This window comes from Chiloscyllium punctatum, chromosome 36 (assembly GCF_047496795.1).
Source record: "Chiloscyllium punctatum isolate Juve2018m chromosome 36, sChiPun1.3, whole genome shotgun sequence".
In the NCBI taxonomy this organism is placed as follows: domain Eukaryota; kingdom Metazoa; phylum Chordata; class Chondrichthyes; order Orectolobiformes; family Hemiscylliidae; genus Chiloscyllium; species Chiloscyllium punctatum.
This window is the reverse complement of record NC_092774.1, coordinates 31211077-31237547: the sequence shown is the minus strand read 5'-3', so window position 1 is coordinate 31237547 and position 26471 is coordinate 31211077. Positions and strand designations below refer to the sequence as shown.

The following is a 26471-nucleotide window of genomic DNA, read 5'->3' as shown; positions in this document are numbered from 1 at the left end:
GTGCTCTGGCCTCCTCCCACGGTCCAAAGGACATGCAGTTGATGGTAGACTGACCATGGGAGATGCAGGGTTACAGGGATAGGGTAACGAACTGGGTCTGGGTGGGACGGTCAGTCAATGTTGACTCGATGGGCTGAATGGTCTAATTGCACGCAATTGGCCTATAATAATCAATACTATGCACTTGCTTTATGGTTATCGACATCAAATTACATGAGTGGTTTTGGTTATTTCATCTCTTATTATCGTATTCAACCAACTACAGCATCTAGAAACTTGCTTAATTACAATATCCAAGATCTGCCAAGTACTGTTTCTTTTTGTCACGACCATTATCTTGAACTCTAACGTGTGACCTCCTCATTGCTGTCAAAGTTCTTTATTTGTCTATACATTGTCATGTTTTTACTTTGTCGAATGTCTTCCTGACATTTGCAGTTAAGACCCTATATTCTGCCCTCGTCAACATTTTCCCTTACAATTCTCTACTAAGGATTTCACGAAAAACCTCAGAGTGTGGTGAGACTGCAGAACTCACTACCATAGTGAATACTTGGTTTGGAAGACACGACAACTAAGGGTAAGGAATCCAATACAAATGACTGTCACTGACTCCAGATTCACAACACAGTGAAATTTAAACATGCAATATCCCTCAATTTCTCAACTGTCCCAAACGAGACTTGGTGAAGAACAGATCTTGCACATCAACATTATAATTTAAACAAAAACGAATAATTATAAATACGGCAAATTTTCTAGGGCAAAGTTAAAGAAGATAATCTAATTAATAGCAATGATTTAAACCCTTTGATCAAGTCCCCCACCATCTCAGAGACAGAGACTTAAGTGCCAAATTTTTTAAAAACATTTTTTAAAACATACCAATTCAAGCAAACAGTTTCCAACAATGGATTGCCAAGCCTTTGTGCAATCTTTGGACTATTACTGTTTCACAGACACGTAACTGTAAATCTAATTTAAAAGTCACTGCTGAATGTGAATAGACACCCCAGTATTCAGCTGTTTCTTACAGGCTGGGACTCATTCCCAGAAAGAGACAACAATTCTTTTACAGGACAGTAGAATCTGGAGAGAACAGCTCCTGGTCTCAACGAGCAGCAGTGCCCAATGGAAGCAAAGTTGCAGGGGTGGGGGAGCACGACGGCATAAAACAAAAAAAAACCGACCGACTCTCCCACTATAAGCACTGTCAGAATGTGCAGGGGTTCAGTCCTCTCAGTGACCCACAGCAGCTTCACCAGCAGAATCAGATTGTTGGGAGCACTGGTGCGCCCGCTGGTGCTTCTGCAAGGTGCAGAATGATGAGAACCTCTGCTTCCACTCGGGGCAGGTGAACGGCCTCTCCCCGGTATGGCCCCACCTGTGCCTCAGCAGGTGTGAGGAATTGCTGAAGGCCTTCCCGCACTCTGGACAGGTGAAAGGCCTCTCCCCCGTATGGACCCGAAGGTGGGATGCCTGGGTAAAGCCCTTCCCACACTTCAGGCAGGAGAACGGGCTCTCCCCGGTGTGGACCCGCTGGTGCCTCAGCAGGGCAGAGGTATCTTTGAAGGCCTTCCCGCACTTGGAACAGCTGAAGGGCTTCTCTAATATGTGGACCCAGCGGTGGGTCAGTCGGACGGAGGAATAGCTGAAGGCCTTCCCGCATTCGGGGCAGGAGAATGACCACTCGCCTGTGTGGACCCCCTGGTGCCTCTGCAGTGCATGGGAATTGCTGAAGGTCTTCCCGCACTCAGAGCAGGAGGACAGTCTCACCCCGGTGTGACGGCGCCCATGAGTCTCCAGGTCAGATGGGAAACGGATGCCTTTCCCACAGTCGCCATATTTTCATGGTTTCTCCACGGGACGGGATTCCTTGGGTTTCTCCATGACCGAAGCTTCAGCTGCACACAAACGCATGTACAGCACCTTCCCGCCGTGAATTACTTTTCCCAAATGTATAACTTTTACTGGCTCCACAGTCAGAGTGCTGCAATAGTCGGGTCTCTCATCCAGTCTCACTGATGCTGAAAACGGACTGAAAGAGGAACCAAAAAGCTTGTTTCCTTCTCACAGAATCATAGTCGAAAATTGTTATCGTCCCGATGGATTCAGTGACTGCCAGACATTGACGTGAAATTGAGGACTGCAAATGCTGGAGTCAGAGTCAAAGCACAGCAGATCAGGCAGCATCTGAGGAGCAGCAGAGTCAATGTTTCAGGCAAAGCTCTTCATCTATTGATATTGAAACGTCCGTCTTCAGATCTTCAAATAATCTGTCAAAAGAGATTACAAAAGACATTACTGTCAGTCCAGGTTAGAAATTCCAAACAAGCAATTCTACTTTCTGCAGAATATTCTTTTCTATTTCCACAAAATTGAAAGCCCCATCGCACTCCCTTTCATCCCTCTATTCTCACTCCGCTCAAACTAATTCACCCGACGGTACTGATTCAGGATCTTACAGAGACCGAAAAGTGAAAACATCAAGACAGACACCTCTGAATTTTGGATACCTCCACCTGAAAGTTAGTATCTTTCACGACATCTAGGAGTGAGTAAGTCTGATTTTGGGAAGCAAAAAAAAGTGTTAATTCAGGATGAACCTTCAATGCAGCTTCTTGAGAGACAACCAGACACGAAATGGTTAACATCTGGGGAGGTGGAAGTGGGGGGATGGAGGAAATGAGATATCAAGGCATTGACACCGACACCAGACAGAAACTGAACACATAGGCAGGGCAAACATTACGGGCAAGCCAGAGTCATAGAGATACACAGCACAGAAACAGGTCCTTCAGGCCAAATCATTCGTGCCGACCACATAGCCTAAATTAATCTCGTCGCATTTACCAGCACTTGGCCCATATCCCTCTGAACTCTTCCTATTCATATACCCATCCAGATGCCTTTTAAATGTTATAATTGGACCTACATCCACCACTTCCTCGGGCAGATCATTCCTTACACTTGCCTCCCTCACCTCAAACATATTATCCTCCTGTTCTGGACTTCTCCCATCCCAGGGAAATGACCTTGTCTATTTACCCTATCCATGCCTCTCATGATTCAATAAACGTCTGTAAGATCACCCCTCAGCCTCTGGTATACCGGGGAAAACAGCTCAAGCAATGCACTGCGTTTCCTTTTAGCTTCACACTCACAGAACCTTACTCCCGTGTAAAACATTGTTTCCCTCCCCCACACTGTCCATGGAAAAAGCCAAGGCTGCTGAGACTCTGGAGTTGGGGGAATGCCACGTAGAATTCCTGCAATGTGGAAACACGCCATTCAGCCCAACAAGTCCACACCGACCATCCAAAGAGTAACTCATGTGGACACATTCCCCTATCCCATTCCACTACACTTACTGCACACTATGGGCCCATCTAGGATGGCCACTTCTCCCGAAACTGAACACCTTTAGATTTTGGGCGGAAACCAGAGCACCCGGGTGAAACCCAGCAGACACGGCAGGGAAAATGTGCAAACTCCACACAGAGAGTCGCCCCAAGGCTGGAATCGAAAGTGGATCCCTGGCGCTGTAAGGCAGCAGTGCGAACCACTGATCCATCGTGCGGCCCATGTGTGCAGAAAGAGGTGGGGGCTGGGAACTTTGTTAATTGTACTACGCAGTGGATTGTTGAGTAAGGTTAAATCTCACCGCATCCAGGGAGAGCTAACCAACTGGGCACAAAATTTAGAAGCGCGTTGTTGGAGATGCTGGAATCCTTCCTGAAAACAACAAATGCTGGAGATCACAGTGGGTCAGGCAGCGCTGTGCTACTCTATGACTGGACAGTGTGGACGTGGAGATGATGTTTCCACGAGGAGAAGGGTTGAGGATGCCAAGTCATTGAGGGCATTTAAGACAGAGATAGGTTCTTGATTAATAAGGGGTCAAGGGTTATGAGGAGAGGGCAGCAGAATGGGATAGAGAAACACATCAGCCATGATCGACTGGTCGAGCAGACTCGATGGGCCAAATGGCCTCATCCTGCTCCTGTGTATTGTGGTCTTAAAGCTCGGCAGATAACTTAAGGGGTTCTCACAAACTATTTCAGAATCCTGAAGAGGAGTTGTTGGACTCGAAACTTTAACTCTGCTTTCTCTTCACAGATGCTTCCAGTCCAGCTGAGTTTTTCCAGTGTTTTCAGTTTTTGTTTCAGATTTCCAGCATCCACAGTTCTTTGTCTTATTTATCAAATTCATTTCTTGCCCTTCCCAAGTGTCTGGAACTTCATCTCCCTGATCTACAAACTGTTCACTTACCCTAGAAATGACCACTACCTCCTTATCAAAGTAGATCCCTTTGTTGCAAAATGATTGTTCAATTCCGTGACCAAAATTATTGCATTCGTAATTACTTACACCAGGGACTCTCAATATCTCAGGCCAGAACACAGCTAGATTGTTTCAGACAGTACGTTTATGTGATTTGATACAATTCCCTATTCCCGACTTTACCAGCGTGTTGCAGGGAATGGCGGGTTTGAGTTAAGAAGAATCTGGGACATTTTTCCAATGGAGCCGAGGAAGTTGACAGTTAACCTTATAGAGATTTTTAAAATCAGAAGGGGTATAGATAAGGTGTCATTCCCAGGAGGCTCAGAATATTTTATTGCTCCAGAAGGTGTAAAAGGGGGTTAAAGCTTCAACAGAAATCGAGCAGAGCTGAGAACAGACAACATTTAACTCTGTGGGAACAGGGAGATTAGAGGACAGAGAAATCAGGACCTGAAATCCGAGCTGACACCACACTACCATGCTATCAGTGCTTTGATTAGCAGTGCCCACCCTCTACCTTTACTGAGCTCCTAACTCGACTTGAATGCCGCGTCTCCCCTCGATATTCCGGATCCAATCCTTGTCATTCTGAAGCCATATCTCTGTAAGGAGTCTCAGATCATAATTATTCTCTACAATGTGTGCAGTCAATTAAATCGCTTTTGTTACAATGCAGCACACATTCATATACTGAGCTTGTAGTCTTATTTTTTGTGATGGTTAGAATCCAGTTTTGATTGCTAGTACATTTATTCTTCTTGTCCCTTTCTATCATTCTCTGGTGTTTGGTTTCCACATCACTACATTGCTCACTGGCCTTGATTTGGATTGGCTATGCTAAATTGCCCAGTGTTTAGGGATGTGCAGGTTAGGTGGGTTGGCCATGGGAAACGCAGGGTTATCGTTTCAAAGTAATAGAAGGAGTAGGCCATTTGGCCCATCGACCCTGCTCCGCCATTCATTAAAATCATGGCGGATCGATCAATCGTCTCAGCTCCTCCTAGTTGCATTATCCCAACTTCCCTGAGTTCCCTTACCTCGCAAAAAACCCATCCAACAGTGTCTTAATGAAGCTGCCTCTACTGCTTCCTTGAGCACAGAATTCCATTAATTTACCATTAACCACATTGGTCCTGCCTTGAGTTGCCTCATCAAAATGCAACAGCTCATATTTGTCTAAATTAAACTCCATCCACAATTCTTGGCCCATCGGCTCATCTGATCAATTATAATTTATATTAAACTTTCTTTCCTACCTTATTCCCTAAAAGCTGAAAATCTCCATCCCAAACTCTCGCCCTCTGTTCTCACTTTGTTGAATCTAATCACGGATGTCCTCAATCTGAAGGGTTTGGTTCATGCTGATTAACAGGCCCACATTCAAGGGGGATCTAACTGAACCGTACAGAACATTGAACGGCCTGGACAGAGTGGATATTGGGAAGATGTTTTCATTGGGAGGAGAGACTAATACCAATGGGCATAGCCTGAGCATAAAGGGAGAATGGAGATTAGGAGCAATTTCTTTAGCCAGAGAGTGGTGAATCTATGGAATTCATTGTCACAGAAAACTGTGGAGGCTAGGTCACTGAGTATGTTGAACATTGAGATAGAGATGTACAGCACAGAAACAGACTGTTTGGTCCAACTTGTCCATGCCGACCAACTATCCCAACCCAATCTAGTCCCACCTGACAGCACACGGCCCCATATCCCTCCAAACCCTTCCTAATCATACACCTACCCAAATGCATTTTAAATGTTGCAATCGTACTAGCCTTCACCACTTCCTCTGGCAGATCATTCAATAAACGTACCATCCTCTGCGTGAAAAAGTTGCCCCTTTGGTCTCTTTGTATCTTTCCCCTCTAACACGAAACCCATGCCCTCTCGGTCTGGACTCACCCACCCCAGGAAAAGACTTTGTCTATTAATCCTATCCATGCCCCTCATGATTTTATACCTGTACAGTTACAACGTTGAAAAGATATTTGGATAAGTACATGAATACGAAACTTTCGAAGGTTTATGGGCCAAACACTGGTAGGTGTGCCGAGTTTAGTTTGAGAACATACTCAGCACGGGCTAGTTGGATGAAGGGTCTGTTCAGTGCTGTCAGACTCTGTGAATGACCTGTACTGGTCTTAAAACCATTTTCTTACCTCCCCCGGTAATCATCCACTTCTTTGTTGTTCAAAACTCAGATGCACTTAGCCTTACTACAGCGAGACTTCGCAGAACTAGGAAGAAGGCTAAAAAGCAGGACGTCCAAGGTGGTTATCTCCAGTTTGCTTCCGGTTCCTCGGGCTAGTGTGGCCAGAAACCGGGAGATAATGGACTTGAACGTGTGGTTGGGGAACTGGTGCAGGAAGCAAGGTTTCAAGTTCTTGGATCACTGGGGTATATCTTATGGTAACCATAAATTCTACAAGAGAGATGGCTTGCACCTTAATACAACAGGGATCGGCATTCTGGCAGGCAGGTTTTCTGCTGCAACACCGCTACATTTAAACTAAGTAGCGGGGGGGAGGGGACAAGCTGGATGTTTAAAAAGGAAATTGAAGGGGTAGGTAGAACAAGAGAAGTCAAGAAAGACAACTGTATCAAGGAGGCAGAAAACTGGAAAAGGCATCATGCTGTAAAGTTGAGTGAAATAAGGGTTGAGGGGAAGGGTGAGAGCAGTAACAAATTAAAAATTCTATATATGAATGCACGAAGCATTAGACACAAGGTGGATGAGCTTGAGGCTCTTTTGGAAATTGGCAGATACGATATTGTGGGGATAACTGAGACGTGGCTTCATGGGGACAGGGCCTGGGAAATGAATATTCAAGGCTACACGTGTTATCGTAAGGATAGACTGACGGGCAGAGGGGGTGGGGTGGCCTTGTTGGTAAGGGAGGATATTCAGTCCCTTGCGCGGGCGGACCTAGAGTCAGGGGATGTAGAGTCAGTGTGGATAGAGCTTCGAAACACTAAGGGTAAAAAGACCCTCATGGGAGTCATCTACAGGCCCCCAAACAGTAGTCTGGATTTTGGAGGTAAGTTGAATCAGGAGCTGAAATTGGCTTGTCGCAAAGATGTTACTACAGTTGTTATGGGGGATTTTAACATGCAGGTAGACTGGGTGAATCAGGATGGTATCGGGCCTCAAGAAAGAGACTTTGTGGAGTGCCTCAGAGATGGATTTTTAGAGCAGCTGGTGCTGGAGCCGACCAGGGATAAGGCGATTCTGGATCTGGTATTGTGTAACGAACCAGAATTGGTCAGTGACCTCGAAGTGAAGGAGCCATTGGGAAGTAGTGATCATAATACAATAAGCTTCAATCTGCAATTTGAGAGGGAGTGGGTACAATCTGAAGTGACAATATTTCAGTTGAATAAAGGGAAATATGGAGCTATGAGGGAGCAACTGGCCAAAGTTCAATGGTTTAATACCTTAACAGGGAAGACCGTGGAGGAACAATGGCGGATATTTCTGTGTATAATGCAGAAGATGCAGGATCAGTTCATTCCTAAAAGGAAGAAAGATCCCAGGAGGAGACATGGGCGGCCGTGGCTGACAAGGGAAGTAAAGAAACATATAAGGTTAAAAGAGAAAAAGTATAACTTAGCGAAGATAAGCGGGAAAACGGAGGACTGGGAAGCTTTTAAAGAACAACAGAGGATTAGTAAGAAGGAAATACGCAGAGAAAAAATGAGGTACGAAGGTAAACTGGCCAAGAATATAAAGGAGGATAGTAAAAGCTTTTTTAGGTATGTCCAAGGCAAAAAAATGGTTAGGACAAAAATTGGGCCCTTGAAGACAGAAGCAGGGGAATATATTACTGGGAACGAAGAAATGGCAGAGGAATTAAATGGGTACTTCAGATCTGTGTTCACTGGGGAAGACACAAGCAATCTCCCTGAGGTAACAGTGGCTGAAGGACCTGAACTTAAGGGAATTTCTATTTGCCAGGATTTGGTGTTGGAGAGACTGTTAGGTCTGAAGGTTGATAAGTCTCCGGGACCTGATGGCCTGCATCCCAGGGTACTGAAGGAGGTGGCTCGGGAAATTGTGGATGCGCTGGTGATTATTTTCCAGAGTTCAATAGAATCGGGGTTGGTTCCTGAGGATTGGAGGGCGGCTAATGTTGTGCCACTTTTTAAGAAGGGTGGGCGGGAGAAAGCAGGAAATTATAGACCAGTTAGTCTGACCTCAGTGGTGGGAAAGATGCTGGAGTCTATTATAAAGGATGAAATTACGGCACATCTGGATAATAGTAACAGGATAGGACAGAGTCAGCATGGATTTATGAAGGGGAAATCATGCTTGACTAATCTTCTTGAATTTTTTGAGGATGTAACTCGGAAGATGGACGAGGGAGATCCAGTGGATGTAGTGTACCTGGACTTTCAGAAAGCTTTTGATAAAGTCCCACACAAGAGGTTAGTGAGTAAAATTAGGGCGCACGGGATTGGGGGCAAAGTACTAGATTGGATAGAGAATTGGTTGGCTAATAGGAAACAAAGGGTAGTGATTAACGGCTCCATTTCGAAATGGCAGGCAGTGACCAGTGGGGTACCGCAGGGATCCGTGCTGGGACCGCAGCTTTTTACAATATATGTAAATGATATAGAAGATGGTATCAGCAATAACATTAGCAAATTTGCTGATGACACAAAGCTAGGTGGTAGGGTGAAATGTGATGAGGATGTTAGGGGATTACAGGGTGACCTGGACAAGTTAGGTGAGTGGGCAGATGCATGGCAGATGCAGTTTAATGTGGATAAATGTCTGGTTATCCACTTTGGTGGCAAGAACAGGAAGGCAGATTACTACCTCAATGGTATCAAATTAGGTAAAGGGGCTGTTCAGAGAGATCTGGGTGTTCTTGTCCACCAGTCAATGAAGGCAAGCATGCAGGTACAGCAGGTCGTGAAGAAGGCTAATAGCATGCTGGCCTTCATAACAAGAGGGATTGAGTATAGAAGCAAAGAGGTGCTTCTGCAGCTGTACAGGGCCCTGGTGAGACCACACCTGGAGTACTGTGTACAGTTCTGGTCTCCAAATTTGAGGAAAGACATTCTGGCTATTGAGGGAGTGCAGCGTAGGTTCACGAGGTCAATTCCTGGAATGGCAGGATTGCCTTACACGGAAAGACTGAAGCGACTGGGCTTGTATACCCTTGAGTTTAGAAGACTGAGAGGGGATCCGATTGAAACGTATAGGCTTGTGAAAGGACTGGACACTCTGGCAGGAGGGAACATATTTCCGTTGATGGGGGAGTGCCGAACTAGAGGACACAACTTAAAAATACGGGGTAGACCATTTAGGACAGAGATGAGGAGAAACTACTTCACCCAGAGAGTGGTGGCTCTGTGGAATGCTCTGCCCCAGAGGGCAGTGGAGGCCCAGTCTCTGGATTCTTTTAAGAAAGAATTGGATAGAGCTCTTAAAGATAGTGGAGTCAAGGGGTATGGAGATAAGGCTGGAACAGGATACTGATTGGGAATGATCAGCCATGATCATTATGAATGGCGGTGCAGGCTCGAAGGGCAGAATGGCCTACTCCTGCATCTATTGTCTATTGTCTATTGTCTATTGTTCAATGACCCCACTTCTAAACTCAATTCCTCTTCGTAATATATCACTTGCCTCGGTCATTGCCTGCTGCATCTGCCCGACAACTGGCATTGACTGGTGTGGAGGGACTCTGAGACCCCTTAGTACATCCATACATCATTCCTGATGAAGGGCTTGTGCCCGAAACGTTCCCTGTCCTGCTCCTCAGATGCTGCCTGACCTGTTGTGCTTTTCCAGTGCCACATTTTTCGACTTTCACCTCCAGTCCTCACTTTCTCCACATTTCAATATGTCACCATTTCAACAATGCACTGCTTTTTTTTAAACAGCAAAGGCTCTAACTTCACATTGCAGCACTGCACTTGCCATGTGTTTGCCAATTGAGACACAGACCTGGACCAACTTCGGGAAGAGGCAAAACACTGAGTTCTGAACAAAAACCGTAGCACACTCAAAACGTCGGCTCTGTTTACCTTTCCACTGATGCTACTCTACCCGTTGGCTTTCTGCAGTATTCGCTGTGTTTGTTCTACACAAATGCTGCTTTCCATTAAAGAACTGTAATCCCTGTCCTCTGGTAACTGACCCTAGTCAGTGGCAATAGGTTCTTCTGATCATTAAGGTAAAAACGATGACTGCAGATGCTGAAAACCAAATACTGGATTAGTGGTGCTGGAAGAGCACAGCAGTTCAGGCAGCATCCAACGAGCAGCGAAATCGACGTTTCGGGCAAAAGCCCTTCATCAGGAATAAAGGCAGTGAGCCTGAAGCATGGAGAGATAAGCTAGAGGAGGGTGGGGGTGGGGAGAGAGTAGCATAGAGTACAATGGGTGAGTGGGGGAGGAGATGAAGGTGACAGGTCAAGAAGGAGAGGGTGGAGTGGATAGGTGGAAAAGAAGATAGGCAGGTCAGACAAGTCAAGGAGACAGTAACTGAGCTGGAAGTTTGAAACTAGGCAAATGTGGCTATGGTACCGAGTTTGTTTCACAACATGGTTGAAGAGCTTCAGAGCAGAGGAAATGACCTGGGAGTTGCAGTGGGAGAGGGACTCCCTGAGATTCTTGTAGAGAGAGGAGGAAAACTTCTTCAAGGCAGGCATCCTTGCAAGAGGATTCGCAGTTGGGGTAAAATCAACATGGTAAAAACAATGACTGCAGATGCTGAAAACCAAATACTGGATTAGTGGTGCTGGAAGAGCACAGCAGTTCAGGCAGCATCCAACGAGCAGCGAAAACACCACGTCTTCTCCCATCATTGACAAGAACCCCTGGAAATCTCCAGTTAACCATCTTTGCTCCAAAGAGAACATTCCCAAACTTGGGAATGTCTCCACAAAATGGAAATTGCTCATCCCTGGACATGATGCAAATGTTACAATGGGGAAGAGGTTTTGGCAAAATATCGTCAGTTAGCAGGTGGAAAAATGTTCAGGAAGTAAAACACAAATCCTAGTCTCCAGCTTTGTGAATCTTTAGAAACTCTTTGGGAAGTGGAATTAGAGGAGAATGAAGGATGAACTGTCCGACTGAGCAGAGACAGTCCAGACACCGTCCCTTTGTTTAAGAGGCTGATTGACTCTGATATTCTCGGGACATGAACTGACCCGAGACATTGATGGAATTCTCTGCACATCAGGAATTCAAACCCCTTCTCGGCTCGGGGCCAATGAGGAAATTCGGGTAGAGGCAAAACACTGAAAGGCTCGGAGGGCGACGGTCCCAGTGTAGGAGAGCTCGTTCCTCGTGACATGGATGTGCCTGCAGATGGTGGGATCAGGCTGTTCCCATGTCTCCATACTGAATGTCCAAGGCTTTGTTATGGAAAAGTAACACTGATAGAAGACAATGGCAATTTTGGGCGGGGCGGGTTGAATTATGAATTGAATAGTAGCGTCCTCAAAGACACTGTGCGGCTGGAACTCCGACCTGTCTCTGTGGCGCAATTGGTCAGCGCGTTCGGCTGTTAACCGAAAGGTTGGTGGTTCGAAACCACCCAGGGACGGAGTGCTTCTTATTCTCGCTCGTACCGCTTTCTTGGCTGCGAAAGTGCACGTTTTTAATGGTGTCAGGAAAATGTTTCCCAAACGGAAATCTTTTCCACTGAGGAAGCACAAACAGGTTTCTGAATTGATTGAATTTCTAACGTGAAGGACTGCGGGTGCTGAGAATGCGAGACAGAAAGCGAAACTGCTGGAAAAACTCAGCAGGTTTGGCTGAACCTGGATGAGGGAAAAAAGAATTCTGAAATGTTGTCTCTGATTCTCTTTTCACGGATGCTGCCTGACCTGCTGAATTGCTCCTGCAATTTCTGTTCTTGTTTTTAACTGACCGTCCATTTCATCTTTTGGGATGAAACATCCAGACTCGCCATTTGCAGATATTTAACCCTTTTGAAACCTGTGAAGTGATTGGATTCAAACAAACTCTGCAATGAATCACTCTTTCTCAGCTCCACAGGCAGAGAGACCTGGGAAATGAAGCTGTCAGTGTGGTTCTGTATTGATGGGCCGAGTGGTGAATGCGATGGACATGAAATCCATTGCGGTTTCCCCACGCAGGTGTGAACCCTGCCGACTACAGTTGAGAACTGTCGTCAAAAAGAAAGAGAGATTGCTCCACGGTTTTTTAAAAATGCAAATCAGTGGAGCGGTTGAAGTATTTCAATCACATTGGGACTGGTCGGGAATCTGCAACCCACTGCCTGTCAGGGTGTAACAAGCAGATACCCACAGAGCTGCTTTTGAGGCGATGAGCCAAGTATTTGGAAATGAGACTCGAACAGTGAGGGGCGTGAAGTCATGATCGGAATGAAGCAGGCACCTGAGGACAAAGGTGTTTCCTTTGCCAGTGAAAGATACTGCTTCACAAAGTTGAGCCTGTGGAAGGGAATCAGTGACGGTGATTATCTTTGGTTGTTCACATTGTGAATGTTCCCATTGCTGCGCATGTCCGTGTTAACGTCAGAACTCTGCAGCATGGCGGCGTCAGGAACGCACAGTGCCAAGACGCAATGGATGACGCTTCTGACTCCACCTACCTGTTTGAAATGCAGCTCACAGCTTCTTCACACACCCCAATTAATCTTTCTCATTGTGCTGAAGCCGGCATACGGTTTGAATTCCCGATCTGCAGGAACAAGACTCCTTTCACTGTCTCGCGTCAGTCAGTGTCCCTGAGAACATCAGAGTCAAGTCACAGCGCTGTCAGAGGAGGGGAAGCTGAAATAGCCCCTCACGCTGCTCACCGGCACATTGCTCTTTCCCCAACACACCGCCCCAACCACTGCGGCTCTTGGGAGTGGAAAGCGAACAAACACCAAAACCCAGTCTCAGCTTTGTAAATCTTCAGGAAATAAGAAAACGGTACATCCCTTCGGATCTTCCATCCTGGGCTGACAGCGTTGATTTTAAATGGCTGTCCAGTCAGTGCTGATTCGTTTTGGCTGAAAAAATCTTCCTTCTCTCATCCCAGCGTTTCTTGCCACAGAGAACTGTGTGGCAGAGTTCATGTATATATTTCCTTGTATGGTATTTTGTAAATAACATTCGTTTGCTGGTTGTTTGTATCGGGTATTTCAGGTTCATTAGCCGCTGTTTCAGTCTGTTGGTAGGTTTGTGGGCTGCCATGATGCTGAGAGGGTTGAGTTGTCTGGACATCATTTCCCAGATGTCTTTAATGTAAAGTAATGTGGCTAGGGCCTCTGCAGACGTTGTGTCTGCTTGTGTAAGTTTGTTGATGTGTAATTGGCACACTGAGTTTATTGGGTAGGCAAAAGTGAGGACTGCAGATGCTGTAAACCAGAGTTTAGATCAGAGTGGTGCTGGAAAAGCACAGCAGGTCAGATAGCTTCCGAGGAGCAGGAAAATCGACGTTTCGGGCAAAAGCCCTTCATCAGGAATAAAGGCATGACGCCTCCAGGGTAGAAAGATAAATTGGAGGGTGCTGGGCCGAAGGTATCAAATAGTACAGTAGGTGAATGGCGGAGGGGACGGAAGTGACAGGTCAGAGAGGAGGGTGGAGCGGGTCGGTGGGAAGAGAGATTGGCGGGTCGGACAGGTCATGAGGACAGCGCTGAGTTGGAAGGTTGGAACTGAGGTCAGGTGGGAGGAGGGGAAATGAGGAAACTGGCGAAGTCCGCATTGATGGCCTGTGGTTGAATTTATCTGAGGCGGAAGGTAAGACGTTCATCCTCCAGGCATCGGGTGGGGAGGGAGTGGTGATGGAGGAGGCCCAGGACCTGCATGTCCTCGGCAGACTGGGAGGGGTTTTGAAATGTTGTTCCAGAGGGCGATGGGGTTGATTGGTGCGGGTGTCCTGAAGATGTTCCTTCAAGCGTTGTGACTTGACTCTGCGAGGAGTCTCTAGTCTCCCCAATGTAGATGAGACCGCATCGGGAGCAATTGATACAAGAAATGACAACCGTGGCCTTCGAACAACCGTGGCCCGGATTCGATTTCCGGGCAGGAAAAAAATTTTCAGTAGAGCTGTCAGCGTCGAGGCGCATCTCCCTGGTGGTCTAGTGGTTAGGATTCGGCGCTCTCACCGCTGCGGCCTGGGTTCGATTCCCAGTCAGGGAGGCAATTGTCAGAGCGTTGGAAGGTTGCCCGTTCTTCTTAAATGAGCCGTGCAGTGATTTATTGATCTTCGGAATTCCTGGGTGCTGCAGTGTGCAGTGGCTCGTTGAAATACTGACCTGACTCAGATTTGTTTTTATGTGTAGGGATGATTACTTCTGTAGTTAAGTTCTTGGTTCACGTGCGTTGTCTTCCTGTAGACGCTGGTTTGATTTTACCATTGACTGTTCGCTGTACTGTGACATCTAGAAATGGCACTTTGTTGTTGTTCGCCTCTTTTGTGAATTTTATGCCAGTAAGGAAATTGTTGATGGTGTTGTAGGTTTCCTTTAATTTGTTTTATTTTCTGATGACAAAAGTGTCATCGCTGTAGCGGACTCAAAGTTTGGGTTGGATCGTCGAAAGGGCTGTTTGTTCGAGTCTCTGCATTATTGCTTCTGCTAGGAATCCTGATACTGGTGGTTTCATGGATGTTTCGTTGATTTGTTTGTAGGGCTTGTTACTGAATATGAAGTGGGTGGTAAGGCACAGTTCCACGAGGTTGACAGTGCTATGTTTGCTGATGAAGTTGGTGCTGTGTTTGTGTCTTTGGTTGTTCGAGTAGTGTCTTCAGTTTTCTTTGGCCACGTTGATGTTAATAGATTGAACAGGGCTGTTATGTCAAAGGACATCATTATTACATCCTCTTCAATCTTAGTGTCTTTGGTTTTCAGGAATTCTTGGATGGAGGAAATGGAGTGGTGTGAATCTTCGACTTGATGTTTTAGTCTTCAGTGGAGGCCTTTGACGAGTCTGTATATTGGTGGACCAAGTGGTGAGACTTTGGGCCTGAGGGGGGCTCCTGGTTTGAAGGGGAGGAAAACATCCACACAGTGCCATTTCTAGATGTCACATTAGAGCGAACAGTCAATGGGAACTTCAAACAAGCGTCGACAGAAAAACAACACACACAAACCAAATACTAAACCACAGAAGCAATCATCCCAACACCCACAAACGAAGATTCAACAGGACATTATTTCAACGAGCCGCTACACACTGCAGCACAGAGAAATTACGAAGAGCACAAGAGAAATACGTATATAGTATATTTAAGGAGAACAGGTACCCAATAAACCACGTCTGCCGATTTCTCATTGATGCTTCCAAGCTGACTCTCAAAAATTTGGTTTTTCCCTCCATTCTTTCCTGTTTGTTTTTTGTGAGTTTTGAAAGCTTTCGTAATCCTCTAACTGAGTGTTGGAGTTGGAAAGTTATGTTGTGGCTGTACAGGACATTGGTTAGACCACTTTTGGAATATTGTATGTAATTCTGGTCTCCCTCCTATCAGAAGGATATTGTGAAATTTGAAAGGATTCTGAAGCACCAATGGGCCCACAGAGGGGAAGAGGCCCTTCTGCTGCCCTGAGTGTGGGAAGGCCTTCAGTGATTCCTCTGCCCTGCTGATGCACCAGTTGGTCCACACCGGGGAAGGCTGTTCTCCTGCCCCAAGTGCGAGATGGCCTTCAGCAGTTCTTCCCACCTGCTGTGATACCAGTGGGTCCACAATGAGGAGAGGCAGTTCTTCTGCCCCGAGTGCAGGGAGGGCTTTGATCTTTCTTCCGAACTGCTGGCCCACTAGTCCATCGGGGAGATGTTGTTCAGTTGCCCTAAGTGCAGGAAGGCCTTCAGCAGTTCCTCAACCCTGCTGAGACACTAGTCCATTCACACCGGGGAGAAGCCGTTCTCCTGCCCCGAGTATGGGAAGGGCTTTACCCGCTCCTCCACACTGCTGAAGCACCAGCTGATCCACCCGGGGTGGCGGAGGCGGGAGGTGGTGGCGGAGGGGGGAGGCCTTTCTGCTGCCCTGAGTGCGCCCTGAATTCCTACGCTCTGCTGAAGCACCAGTGTGTCCACACTGGGGTGAGGCCCTTCAGCCCGCCCGAGTGTGCGAAGAGGTTCATCTTTTCCTGCAACTTGCGGAAGCACCAGCAGGGGCACCAAAGCTCCCAGCAATCAGAACACACCCGCGACGCTGCCTTGGGTCACCCCCCAGGACTCAACATCCTGCCAGTCCTGACAGTGGGTGCAGTGGGAGAGGAGGTGCGCTGTTTTAGTTTTCTGCTGGACTTCAATTGCCTGCCCTACACCCCACAACCACAACCCCATGGTGGCTCATGGATTGCACTGCTGCCTCATAGCACCAAGAACCCAGGAATAATTCCACCCGTCGGGGTCTGTGTGCAATTTAGGGAGGGTAGGAAAATGGATCTGACTGGATTACTATTCGAAAGATCAGTGCAGATGTTTTGGGCTGAAGGACCTGTTTCCACATTGTAGGAGTTCAACCATCCTATCAGCTTTGCCTTTAGTGGACACTGCTGCTCATTGAGCATTGGTATATATATGAAATGAGCTGCCAGAGTATATGGGTCAGGTGCTGTCAAATGGGACTAGATTAATTTAGGATATCAGGTCAGCATGGACAAGTTGGACCAAAGGGTCTGTTTCCATGCTGCATGTGTCTCTGACGACTGGTCCTAATGTAACTTTAAAATAGAGTCCAAGTAACTTTGAATAGTTCAATCTTGTTGAGCTCACCTCCTGAAAAGTTTCAGATGAATCCCTCTGAGAGATACTGTTTAAACATGCTGAGTTGGACAAAGTATCCCATCAAGTTCAACACAAACCCAGAGTTGAAAAAGTCAGAAGTCAGAACACCAAGGGGACCAAAACTGAGAGAGATCTAGGGTTGCGGGTTATTAGCACCTAGAAAATGGAGTCATGGGTAGACAGGGTGGTGAAGAGGGCTTTTGGCATGCTTGCTTTCATTGGTCAGAGCATTGAGCACAGGAGTTGGCACGTCTTGTTGCAGCTGTCACACATGCCACACAACAACGATAGGCATGGCCCTGCCCCCCTCTGACTGGCTGTCCCTTTGAATATCTGGGGGAAGATTAGACCCACCTGCCTGTGTGTGGCTCATATGTACTTATCCAAATAATTTTAAACATTGTAACATGACCTGCATCCACCACGTTCTCTGACAGTTCATTCCACACACGAACCAACTTCAATGTAAAAAACGTTGCCCCCCTCCGTCCTTTTTAAATCTTCTCCCTCTCATCTTAAAAATATACTCCCAGACTTTGAACTCCCCTACACTTCAGGAAAAGACACTGGTTATTCACCTTATCTTTGTCCCTCATGACTTCATAAACCTCCATCACCTCCACCCTCAACTTCCTACACTCCAGTGAAAGAAAGTCCCAGCCTATGCCGTCTATAAATCATTCTGGCAACATCATAGTTAAAAAAGGTGAGCTTTAAGAATTGACTGAAAGGGCAGTGAAGATTCAACCAGCTGACAGTGGATCTGAAATCACATGTAGATCAGATCAGATCAGGTTCGGACAGCAGGAAACCAGATAAGTTTTTACAACAAACCACAACAGTTTCATCATTAGACTCTTAATTCCAGTTTTATATTGAATTCAGATTCCACCATCTGCCGTGGTAGGTTTTGAACCCAGGTCCGCAGGACATTACCTGGGTGAATAGTCTGGTGACAATAAATTCGACCATCACCTCCCCTGGACAAATTGGCATATTGTGTTTAGAGGTAACAAAGGAGCAAGAGGTTTCAGCAGCTGCTAAGTTGTTGATATTACACAAGGGAACATCAGCACTCTCAGTAATGGCACACACTGAAGCCAGGACCCTGTTTCAGAGGTAAGGGCTCGGGAACCATAAGAAATAGGAACAGGAAAAAGCCATTCAACCCCTTGAGCCTGCTTCTTCATTCAATAGGATTGTGGCTGATCTGACATTCTCCACTTGCACTTTCCTGCCCTTTTCCTATAACTGTTCATCCCACAACTGATCACGAATCTATTGATCCTAGTTTTAAATGTGACACGAAGGCTGTCAATAGAGTTACTGAGATGGGGGAGCGGGGAGTTCAGGTCGAACTTCGGGACTAAAACAATGGCTTCACACTTCACAATGTTTAACTAAGGGAATGTTTATAGTTTATAGCTAAAACTTCCTGAAGAAGGGCTCATGCCCGAAACGTCGATTCTTCTGCTCCTTGGATGGTGCCTGACCTGCTGCGCTTTTCCAGAAACACATTTTCAGCTCTGATTTCCAGCATCTGAAGTCCTCACTTTCTCCTGAATAATCCCATGGAGTCTCACAGAGTGACACAGATGTACAGCATGGAAACAGACCCTTCGGTCCAACTCGTCCATGCAGCCCAGATATCCTAACGTAATCAAGTCCGATTTGCCAACACTTGGCCCAAATCCCCATAAATATTTCCTATTTTTATACACATCCAGATGCATTTTAAATGCTGTAAATATACAGCCTCCATCACTTACTCCAGCAGCTCATGCCGTACATGCATCACCCTCTGCGTGGAAAGGTTGCCTCTTAAGTGCATTCTATATATTTCCCCTCCCCTTCCTAAAACTATTCCCTCTAGTTCTGGACTCCCCCATCACAGGGAAAAGAACTTGTCTATTTGCCCTATCCATATCCCTCATGATTTTATAAACCTCTATAAGGTCACCCCTTAGCCTCCGACGCTCCAGAGAAAAGAGTGGATTCAGCCTCGCCCTATAGCTCAACCATCCAACCCTGGCAACACCCTTGTAAATCTTTTCTCCACCTTTTCTAGTTTCACAACATCTTTCCGACAGGAAGCAGACCAAAACTACATGCAATATTCCAAACGTGGCCTGACCAATGTTCTGTACAGTGGCAACATGAGCTCCCAACATCTATCCTCGATGCTCTGACCAACAAAGGAAAGCATACCAAACACCTTCTTTACTACCCAATCTGCCTGCGTCTTTACTTTTAAGGAACGATCAACCTGAATTCCAAGGTCTCTTTGTTCAGCAACACTTCCAAGGAACTTCCCATTAAGTGTAAAAGTCCTGCTCTGATTTGTTTTTCCAAAATGCAGCACCTCATATTTATCTATATTAACCTCCATCTGCCACTTCTCAGCCCTTTGTCCCATCTGATCAAGGTCCCATTTTAATCTGAGGTAACCTTCTTTGCTGTCCACAACACCTCCAATTTTGGTGTCATCTACAAACTGACTAACTATACTCCTCCGTTTACGTATAAATCATTTATATAAATGACAAAAACTAGCGGACCCAGCATCGATCCTTGTGGTACACCATTGGTCACAGGCCTTCAGTCTGAAAAGCAACCCTCCATCACCACCCTCTGTCTTCTGCCTTCTAGCCAGTTCTGTATCCAAATGGCGAGTTGTCACTGCATGCCATGAGATTAAACCTTGCTCACCAGTCTCCCTTGTGGAACCTTGATGAATGCCTTCCTGAAGTCCATATAAATCACGTCCATCGCTCTGCCCTCATCAATCCACTTTGTACTTCTTCAAAAAACTCAATCATGTTCGTGAGACATGATTTCCCAAGCATAAAGCCATGTTGACTATCCTTAATCAATTCTTGCCTTTCCAAATACATGTAAATCCTATCTCTCAGGATTCTCTCCAAAACCTTGCCTGTCACGGATATCTGTCTCACTGGTCTATAGTTCCCTGGCTTTTCCTTACCACATTTCTTAAATAGTGGCACCACGTTAGTCACCCTCTAGCCTTCCGGAACCTCACCTGTGACTATTGATGACACAAATATCTCAGTGAGAGGCCCAGCAATCACTTCCCCAGTTTCCCACAGAGTTCTAGGGTACTCCTGATCAGGTCCTTGGGATTTATCCACTTCTATGAATTTCAAGATATCCAGCAATTTCTCATCTGTAATATGGGAATTTTTTCAACATGTCACCATCTACTTTCTCACATTCTATATCTTCCATGCCTTTCTCCACAGTAAACACTGATGCACAAAATCCGTTGAGTATCCCCCCACCCCCCTCCCCGCCCAATCCAATCGACTGCAGCTCCACACAAAGGCTGCCTTGGTGATCTTTGAGGGGCGCTATTCTCTCCCTTGTTATACTTTTGGCCTTAACGTATTTATAAAAAATCCTTTGGGTTATCCTTAACTCTATTTGCCAAAGCTATCTCATGTCCCCTTTTATCCCTCATGATTTCTCTCTTAAGTATGCCGTACTGTCTTTATTCTCTAAGGATTCACTCGATCTCTCTGTCAATGCCTGACGTATGAATCCTTCGTTATCTTTACCAAAATCTCAATTTCTCTGGTCATCCAGCATTCCCTACACCTACCAGCCTTTCCTTTCACCCGAACAGGAATATACTGTGTGTGGACTCTTGTTATTTCATATTTGAAGGCTTCCCATTTTCCAGCAGTCCTTTAACCTGCAAACAGCTGCCCCCAATCAGCTTTTGAAAGATCTTGCCTAATACCTGAGTCTTCCTCCAATTTAGAACTTCAACTTTTAGATCTGATATATTACTTTGAATCACTATTGTAATGTTAATAGAATTATGGTTGCTGGTCCTTAGGTTTTGCACCCTCGCCAGTATGTACATCCTCAGTGTGAATTAGAAAATTTCCTTGTGCACACTTAAAAAATTTCTCTATTTGGCGGATAAGTAAATGGGCAGAAGTTATAGCTTGGGTCAACTCTTCCTTCATTCCAATCAACCCTAACCCCATTCCCACCCCAATAGTCCAACGGCACTTTACCTTGCAACTGCCGAATGTGTGACACTAGCCCATTTACCTGCTCCCTCCTCACTATCCAAGGGCCAAACTTACCTTCCAGGTGAAGCGGCACTTAACCTGCTCTTCCCACAACCCAGTCTACTGCATTTGCTGCTCACAATGTGGCCTCTTCTACATTGGTGAAAACGAAACATAAACTGGGTAACTGCTGCACAGAACATCTACGTTCTGCCCACAAAAAGACCCTGAGCTTCCAGTTGCCTGCCAATTCCACACCCCATCCTGTTCCCTGGCCAACATCTCTGTCTCAGGTTTGCTGTCGTGTTCCAGTGAAGCTCAGCACCAGCAGAACGAAGAACACCGAATATTTCACTTCGGGACCATACATCCCTCCGGTCCCAATATCGAATTCAATAATTCTAGGGCCTGAAATCCATAGTATCCTCGTCCCGACCATACACACCAAGACTTGTTATCACGCAGTCTGTCATTGCACACTATGTATTCTGAGCCACGAACAGTCACCATTCACCCTCCCACACGGATCGTTATCAACTCCCTTTCCTGTCCAACAATTCTTCCCTCGCTTTGGGGTCTGTCCTGATCTGTCCTTTACTGCATCTGCTTTCCTCCCACGATATCTCCAGCAAATAAATCAACGTTTTCCCAATTACAATCAGTTCTGTGGAAGGGTCACCGGCAATCCTGTCTTTTTTGTTTCTGATATACAGCATCCACAGTTCTTTCAACTTTTTATTGAGGTAGAGTTGGCAATTGTTTCGGGAGGCAGAAGGAGAGGGGGGAGAGACAGAACAGACATGAACTATTTATCTCCGTTGTTACTCATAATGTAAAATCATTGCAGTGCGATCACTTCCCTGAAGTATGAATAGAGGGAAGGAGCCATCCGTGACCGTGTAGCTGAAAGGTAGCGTGTCTGACTCCAGATCGGAAGATGGCGTGATTGAATTATGTCAGATTCACTGACGTCGTTGTTGGGCTAAATGCTCATCTCCCCCAGTTCATCACGGGGTTTAAACACAGCCGTCTCCCTCTGGCAGCCGCTTCGTTCAGTTGGTGACAGTGCGGTGTGAATAACACAATACCAATATTCTTACAACATAATCCAGACACTCCCGTCTTTATGTTTCAATCTATCAGGAGAGTGACAGCGAGTTCAGATAGAAATGTTTCTCACCAACAGCAAATCCTTTCCTCTCACTGGACACAGTTAAAATTATCTTTATTCATCAGAAGGAGCGGAAACCCTAGTCTGACGGCCCCTCTCCACATTAACGGTGAGCCTGAATTTTATCAACGGTGTCAGTAAAATCCAGTGGCGGACACTGATTTGGTTCAATCGATTTTTTTTGCCAAGTGTAATTCACCGAGAGGATGCTGCTGTGTGAAACAGCGTGGGGAATTACTGCAGGGCCTCCTGCGCATGGAACACTCCGCAACTGATGTGTTTCACCTTCACCAGTTTATTCCTCTCTCGGAGAAGAGAGGTTTGATGATTCGGATCATAGCAGCCTGACAGAGAACAGGAGAAGAGCACTCAGCCCTTCACAAACTTGACACCACAGCTGGGTCATCGTGGCCTGTGTATCAGTATGGGATAGAAATCTGCATCTACTGACTGGAAGCACAGCAAATTGGAGTGCTGGTGGGACTATCACACAGGAGAAAACGGCTTCGACCTATCAACTGGAGTGGCTCCCAATGCGCAACTCCGCTCACCTCAACTGAATAACTGTCAACAAATTACTCAGTGATTGAAAGGAATACTCGGTTTTGAATCTGCATTGTGTCATGTACCTTCGAGAATGATGTCAAAACACCTTCATTGCTGTGATGGAGTATCCTGTAGGGCAGAATATATCCGTTGTCAAATTTCCTACATTCTGTTGGTCCAACTCCGATTTCACTCAGAATCACGAAATGTGTGACAGCGCAGACTGAGGCCATGCAGCCCACCTTAGCTCTGCTGGCTCAACACAATATGTAAATAAGTGTCTCATTCTGTCGCCTTCTCCCTGTAAATCTGCACATTGTTACATTGAACATGCCCACCGAATTCCCTTTTGTGTCCATTGAATCTGCCTCTTTGTCACTGTCAGACAGCGACTTACTGACCCCACTCCCTGTGCGAAAACGGTCTTCCTAATGTCACTTTTACTTATTTTCCTGATGACCTTAAATCTCTGCCAAATCGTTCTCGATCCTTTCAGGCCTGGGAGCATTTTCACTGCATTATTTCCTCTGTCTAAAACCCTCATGACGTGGAAAACTTCAATCAGACCAGGTTTCAGCCCTCTGTTCTCCAAAGAGAGCTGCCCCAAACTTTCCAATCTCCCTTCATTGCTGACATTCCTCAGGACGGTACCATTCACGTTAACCTGTTCAGCGCCGTCTGCAATCACTTCACTTCCCCGCTTCCTGAAGTATCACCCTCAGAATTGAGCGTAATACAGGTGGAGGATTCATTCAGACTCGGATTGTGCGGGCGAAAAATCTGCAATACTTGTTCTCACTTTCACCACGTGTTTCCCTTCGCCGTGTTCACAGCAATAGCAGCTCTGCGCCGTCCCAAATTCAGGCAGTCCGATCTAAATTAACGAAGCGGCTTTAATTGACAAAATTGATCGGGCATTTTTGCTCATATCAATTTAAGGAATGTTAGTTCGCCTGGGATTGGAACCCGGGAACTCTCACACGGCTGCATATGCTCGAAGACCCAAAGCAAGAATCACATCCCAGACTAACGAGCCACCAGCCATGGGTGCAGTCACCTCCTGAAGCAGCTGAGACTTGCTCAGTACGAAATTCATTGTACATTGCTCCCAGAATTGCAAGCAGGGAAGAGTTTCAAGAACATCTCCTTCTCGATCTGTCTCCCTGCTCCCAGGGCGCTGCTGTTTGTACTGTCCCCAGGAGCCGGGCTCTCTCCACTGTTGGATAATTGAACCATTTCGTTTCTACTTACATGCTGTGCTGGTGGAAGGCAGAGCCCATTCACTCTTCTGCTCTCTCACACTATTACGTGAGGCATTAGATGTCAGTTACAGTCATGTGGAGGAAATGGGCAACTTTGAACTTGATCCAAAGGTCTTGTTAACGGAGAGACAGAAAGATGTTGTGCTGTCGGGACAGAGAGAAATGGACACCGGAGACTCTTCCCTCAGGTAAATTGATATGAGTGCATTTTTGTGCAGCCTGCTTGGTGTTCAGAATTTGTCTTGACACAGCAATCCTGCAGAAAGTCATTTATTACACGGACGTTCGTTTCTTTACTGCAGGAAATGGACTAAAACAGCAAGTCATGTGTTTCAACTTCACCGGTTCATTGCCATCTGAGATAAGAGTTTTCACACGAGATCAGGCCACAGCGACGGAGAACAGGACAAGACATCTCAGATCTCCACAAGGCTGCCAGCGCAACTGTGTAAATTTGACCTGTGTATCGATATTGAGCTCAGATACCCGAAGTTTTGGGAAGCAAACGACATGGCAAGGAAAAGAACAAAGCGCCGTAAAAGATATTTAGACACTCCGGAAGTCGTTTGAAAGGCAAGATGCTGAACAGAGTACCACCACCAATGAAAGTCGCTCAAGGAGGCACTGAACGATAAGAAAGGATGGCCTGCACACACACACACTATGGGTGCTGGGGAATAAAAATAAGCACTACCGCACTTAGGCGGTAGTGTGGGGGTTAAATAAAAATAAAAAAAATAAAAAAAAATAAACAGAATTGTTAACAAAAAAAGGATGGCTACGATCCATCGACTTCTAGGTGATGGGCCCAGCACGCTCCCGCTGCGCCACTCTGCTCCTACACGCGAGAGCCTTTGCCACGGGTCCTTTCAGCCTTTTGTCAGGCGCGTGGTCTGCACGTTGGAGACTGATGTCAAAGATCTCCACTGCTGTCATCTTATATGGTGTTCCACAGACATATGGAGACTGTGTCAATATAAACTATTTCTAACTCCCCTCATTCTCTTGTGATTTCACTCTGATTAGACGTCATGCGGCCCACCTTCGCTCTGCTGGGTCGACACCGAAAGTAAACGTGGGTCTCTATTCGTATTCGTCTCTCTTGCCTTCTCCATGTAATTCTTCACATTGTTCCTTTCAACATGATCACCGGATTCCCGTTTGCGTCTAATAAATCTGCCTCTTTGTCAGTGTCAGTTATGGGTTTACTGACCCCAACCACTCCCTGTACGAAAGCATTCTTCCTCATGTCGCTTTTGGTTCTTTTCCTCATGACTTTAAAACTCTGCCGAATCGTTGTCGATCCTCTCAGGCGTGGGAACATTTTGACTACATTACTTTCTCTGGCTAGACTTTGCATGACTTGAAAAGCTTCAATCGTGTCAGATTTCAAACTTCTGTACTCCGAAGAGAGCTGTCCCAAATTTCCAATCGACCCTCATCGCTGACATCCCTCAAACACCGCACCACTCACGTCAACCTATTCAACGCGATCTCCAAACATTTCACTTCCCTGTTTTCTGCCCCATTCGTATTCCTGGCAGCCTAACCTCGTTTCACGAAGGTGCTTTTTGAGAAAATTAATGGGCCATTTTTGCACAAATCAAGTTATGAGACGCAGCCTGTTTTGGGAGTTGAATCTAGGACCGCGCACAAGTCTGTACAGTTAAAGACTCTCCCTGAGAATCATGCCCCTAGGCCAACAAGCCAAACAGCGGCTATTTCCCCACCACACACCTCTTGAGCTCGCTGAGACTTGCTTAGTGTGAAATACATTTGACATTGCTCTCAGAATTGCAAGTGACGAAGAGTTTCCAGAACAGCTGCTTCTCATTCTGTCTCCCTGCTGCTGTTTGTCCCGTCCTCAGGAACCGGGCTCCCTCCACTGTTTCGAAACTTTTCTCTGACACCCGAGTGGCCAGTGACAAGCATTGCCCTCCTCAACATAGGATACAGAGAACAGGAGACCCCTCAGAGGTTGTCACCTCAACTGTGCACATTGGGCCAGTATATCATTGTGAAATATTTATGTCGAAGCTTTTTTGGGAAGCAGATGAGAAGGCAAGGTGCAGAACAGAGCGCTGTTATACGGGAAAGCTGCTAAAGATGACGTTGAATGAATAGGAGAGAATGGTCTCTCGTTTGGGTTATGATCCCAATAAGCACGCGTTGTGCCATTCTCCTGCATTGCTCGGCAGTTTTTCCAGAGAAGTATTCAGCTTTTCATCTGGTGTGTGTCAGGCACGTTTGAGAATGACGTCAAAAGATCTTCTCTGCTGTCGTGTCATATGCTGTTGTGCCGACATATCGTCGATGTGCAAAAACAAACTCTGTCTAAATTCCCACATTCTGTTTTTCGAACTGTGATTTCGCTCAGAATCACTAATTTTCAAAACTCGCAATATTCAAACTTTAACAAAGTGCTCATAGAAAT

General features: G+C 46.1%; 1 protein-coding gene and 2 non-coding genes across 3 annotated transcripts in view; all 3 read left to right on the top strand.

Annotated features, from left to right (window-relative positions):
* The window catches only part of LOC140460322 (uncharacterized), a 137863-nt gene that overhangs the window by 45829 nt on the left and 65563 nt on the right, over positions 1-26471 (top strand). The window lies entirely within an intron of this gene.
* On the top strand, positions 11781-11854 carry trnan-guu (transfer RNA asparagine (anticodon GUU)). Its single transcript has one exon. It is a non-coding gene; the product is annotated as a tRNA-Asn (tRNA).
* Positions 14358-14429, top strand: trnae-cuc (transfer RNA glutamic acid (anticodon CUC)). The gene has a single exon. It is a non-coding gene; the product is annotated as a tRNA-Glu (tRNA).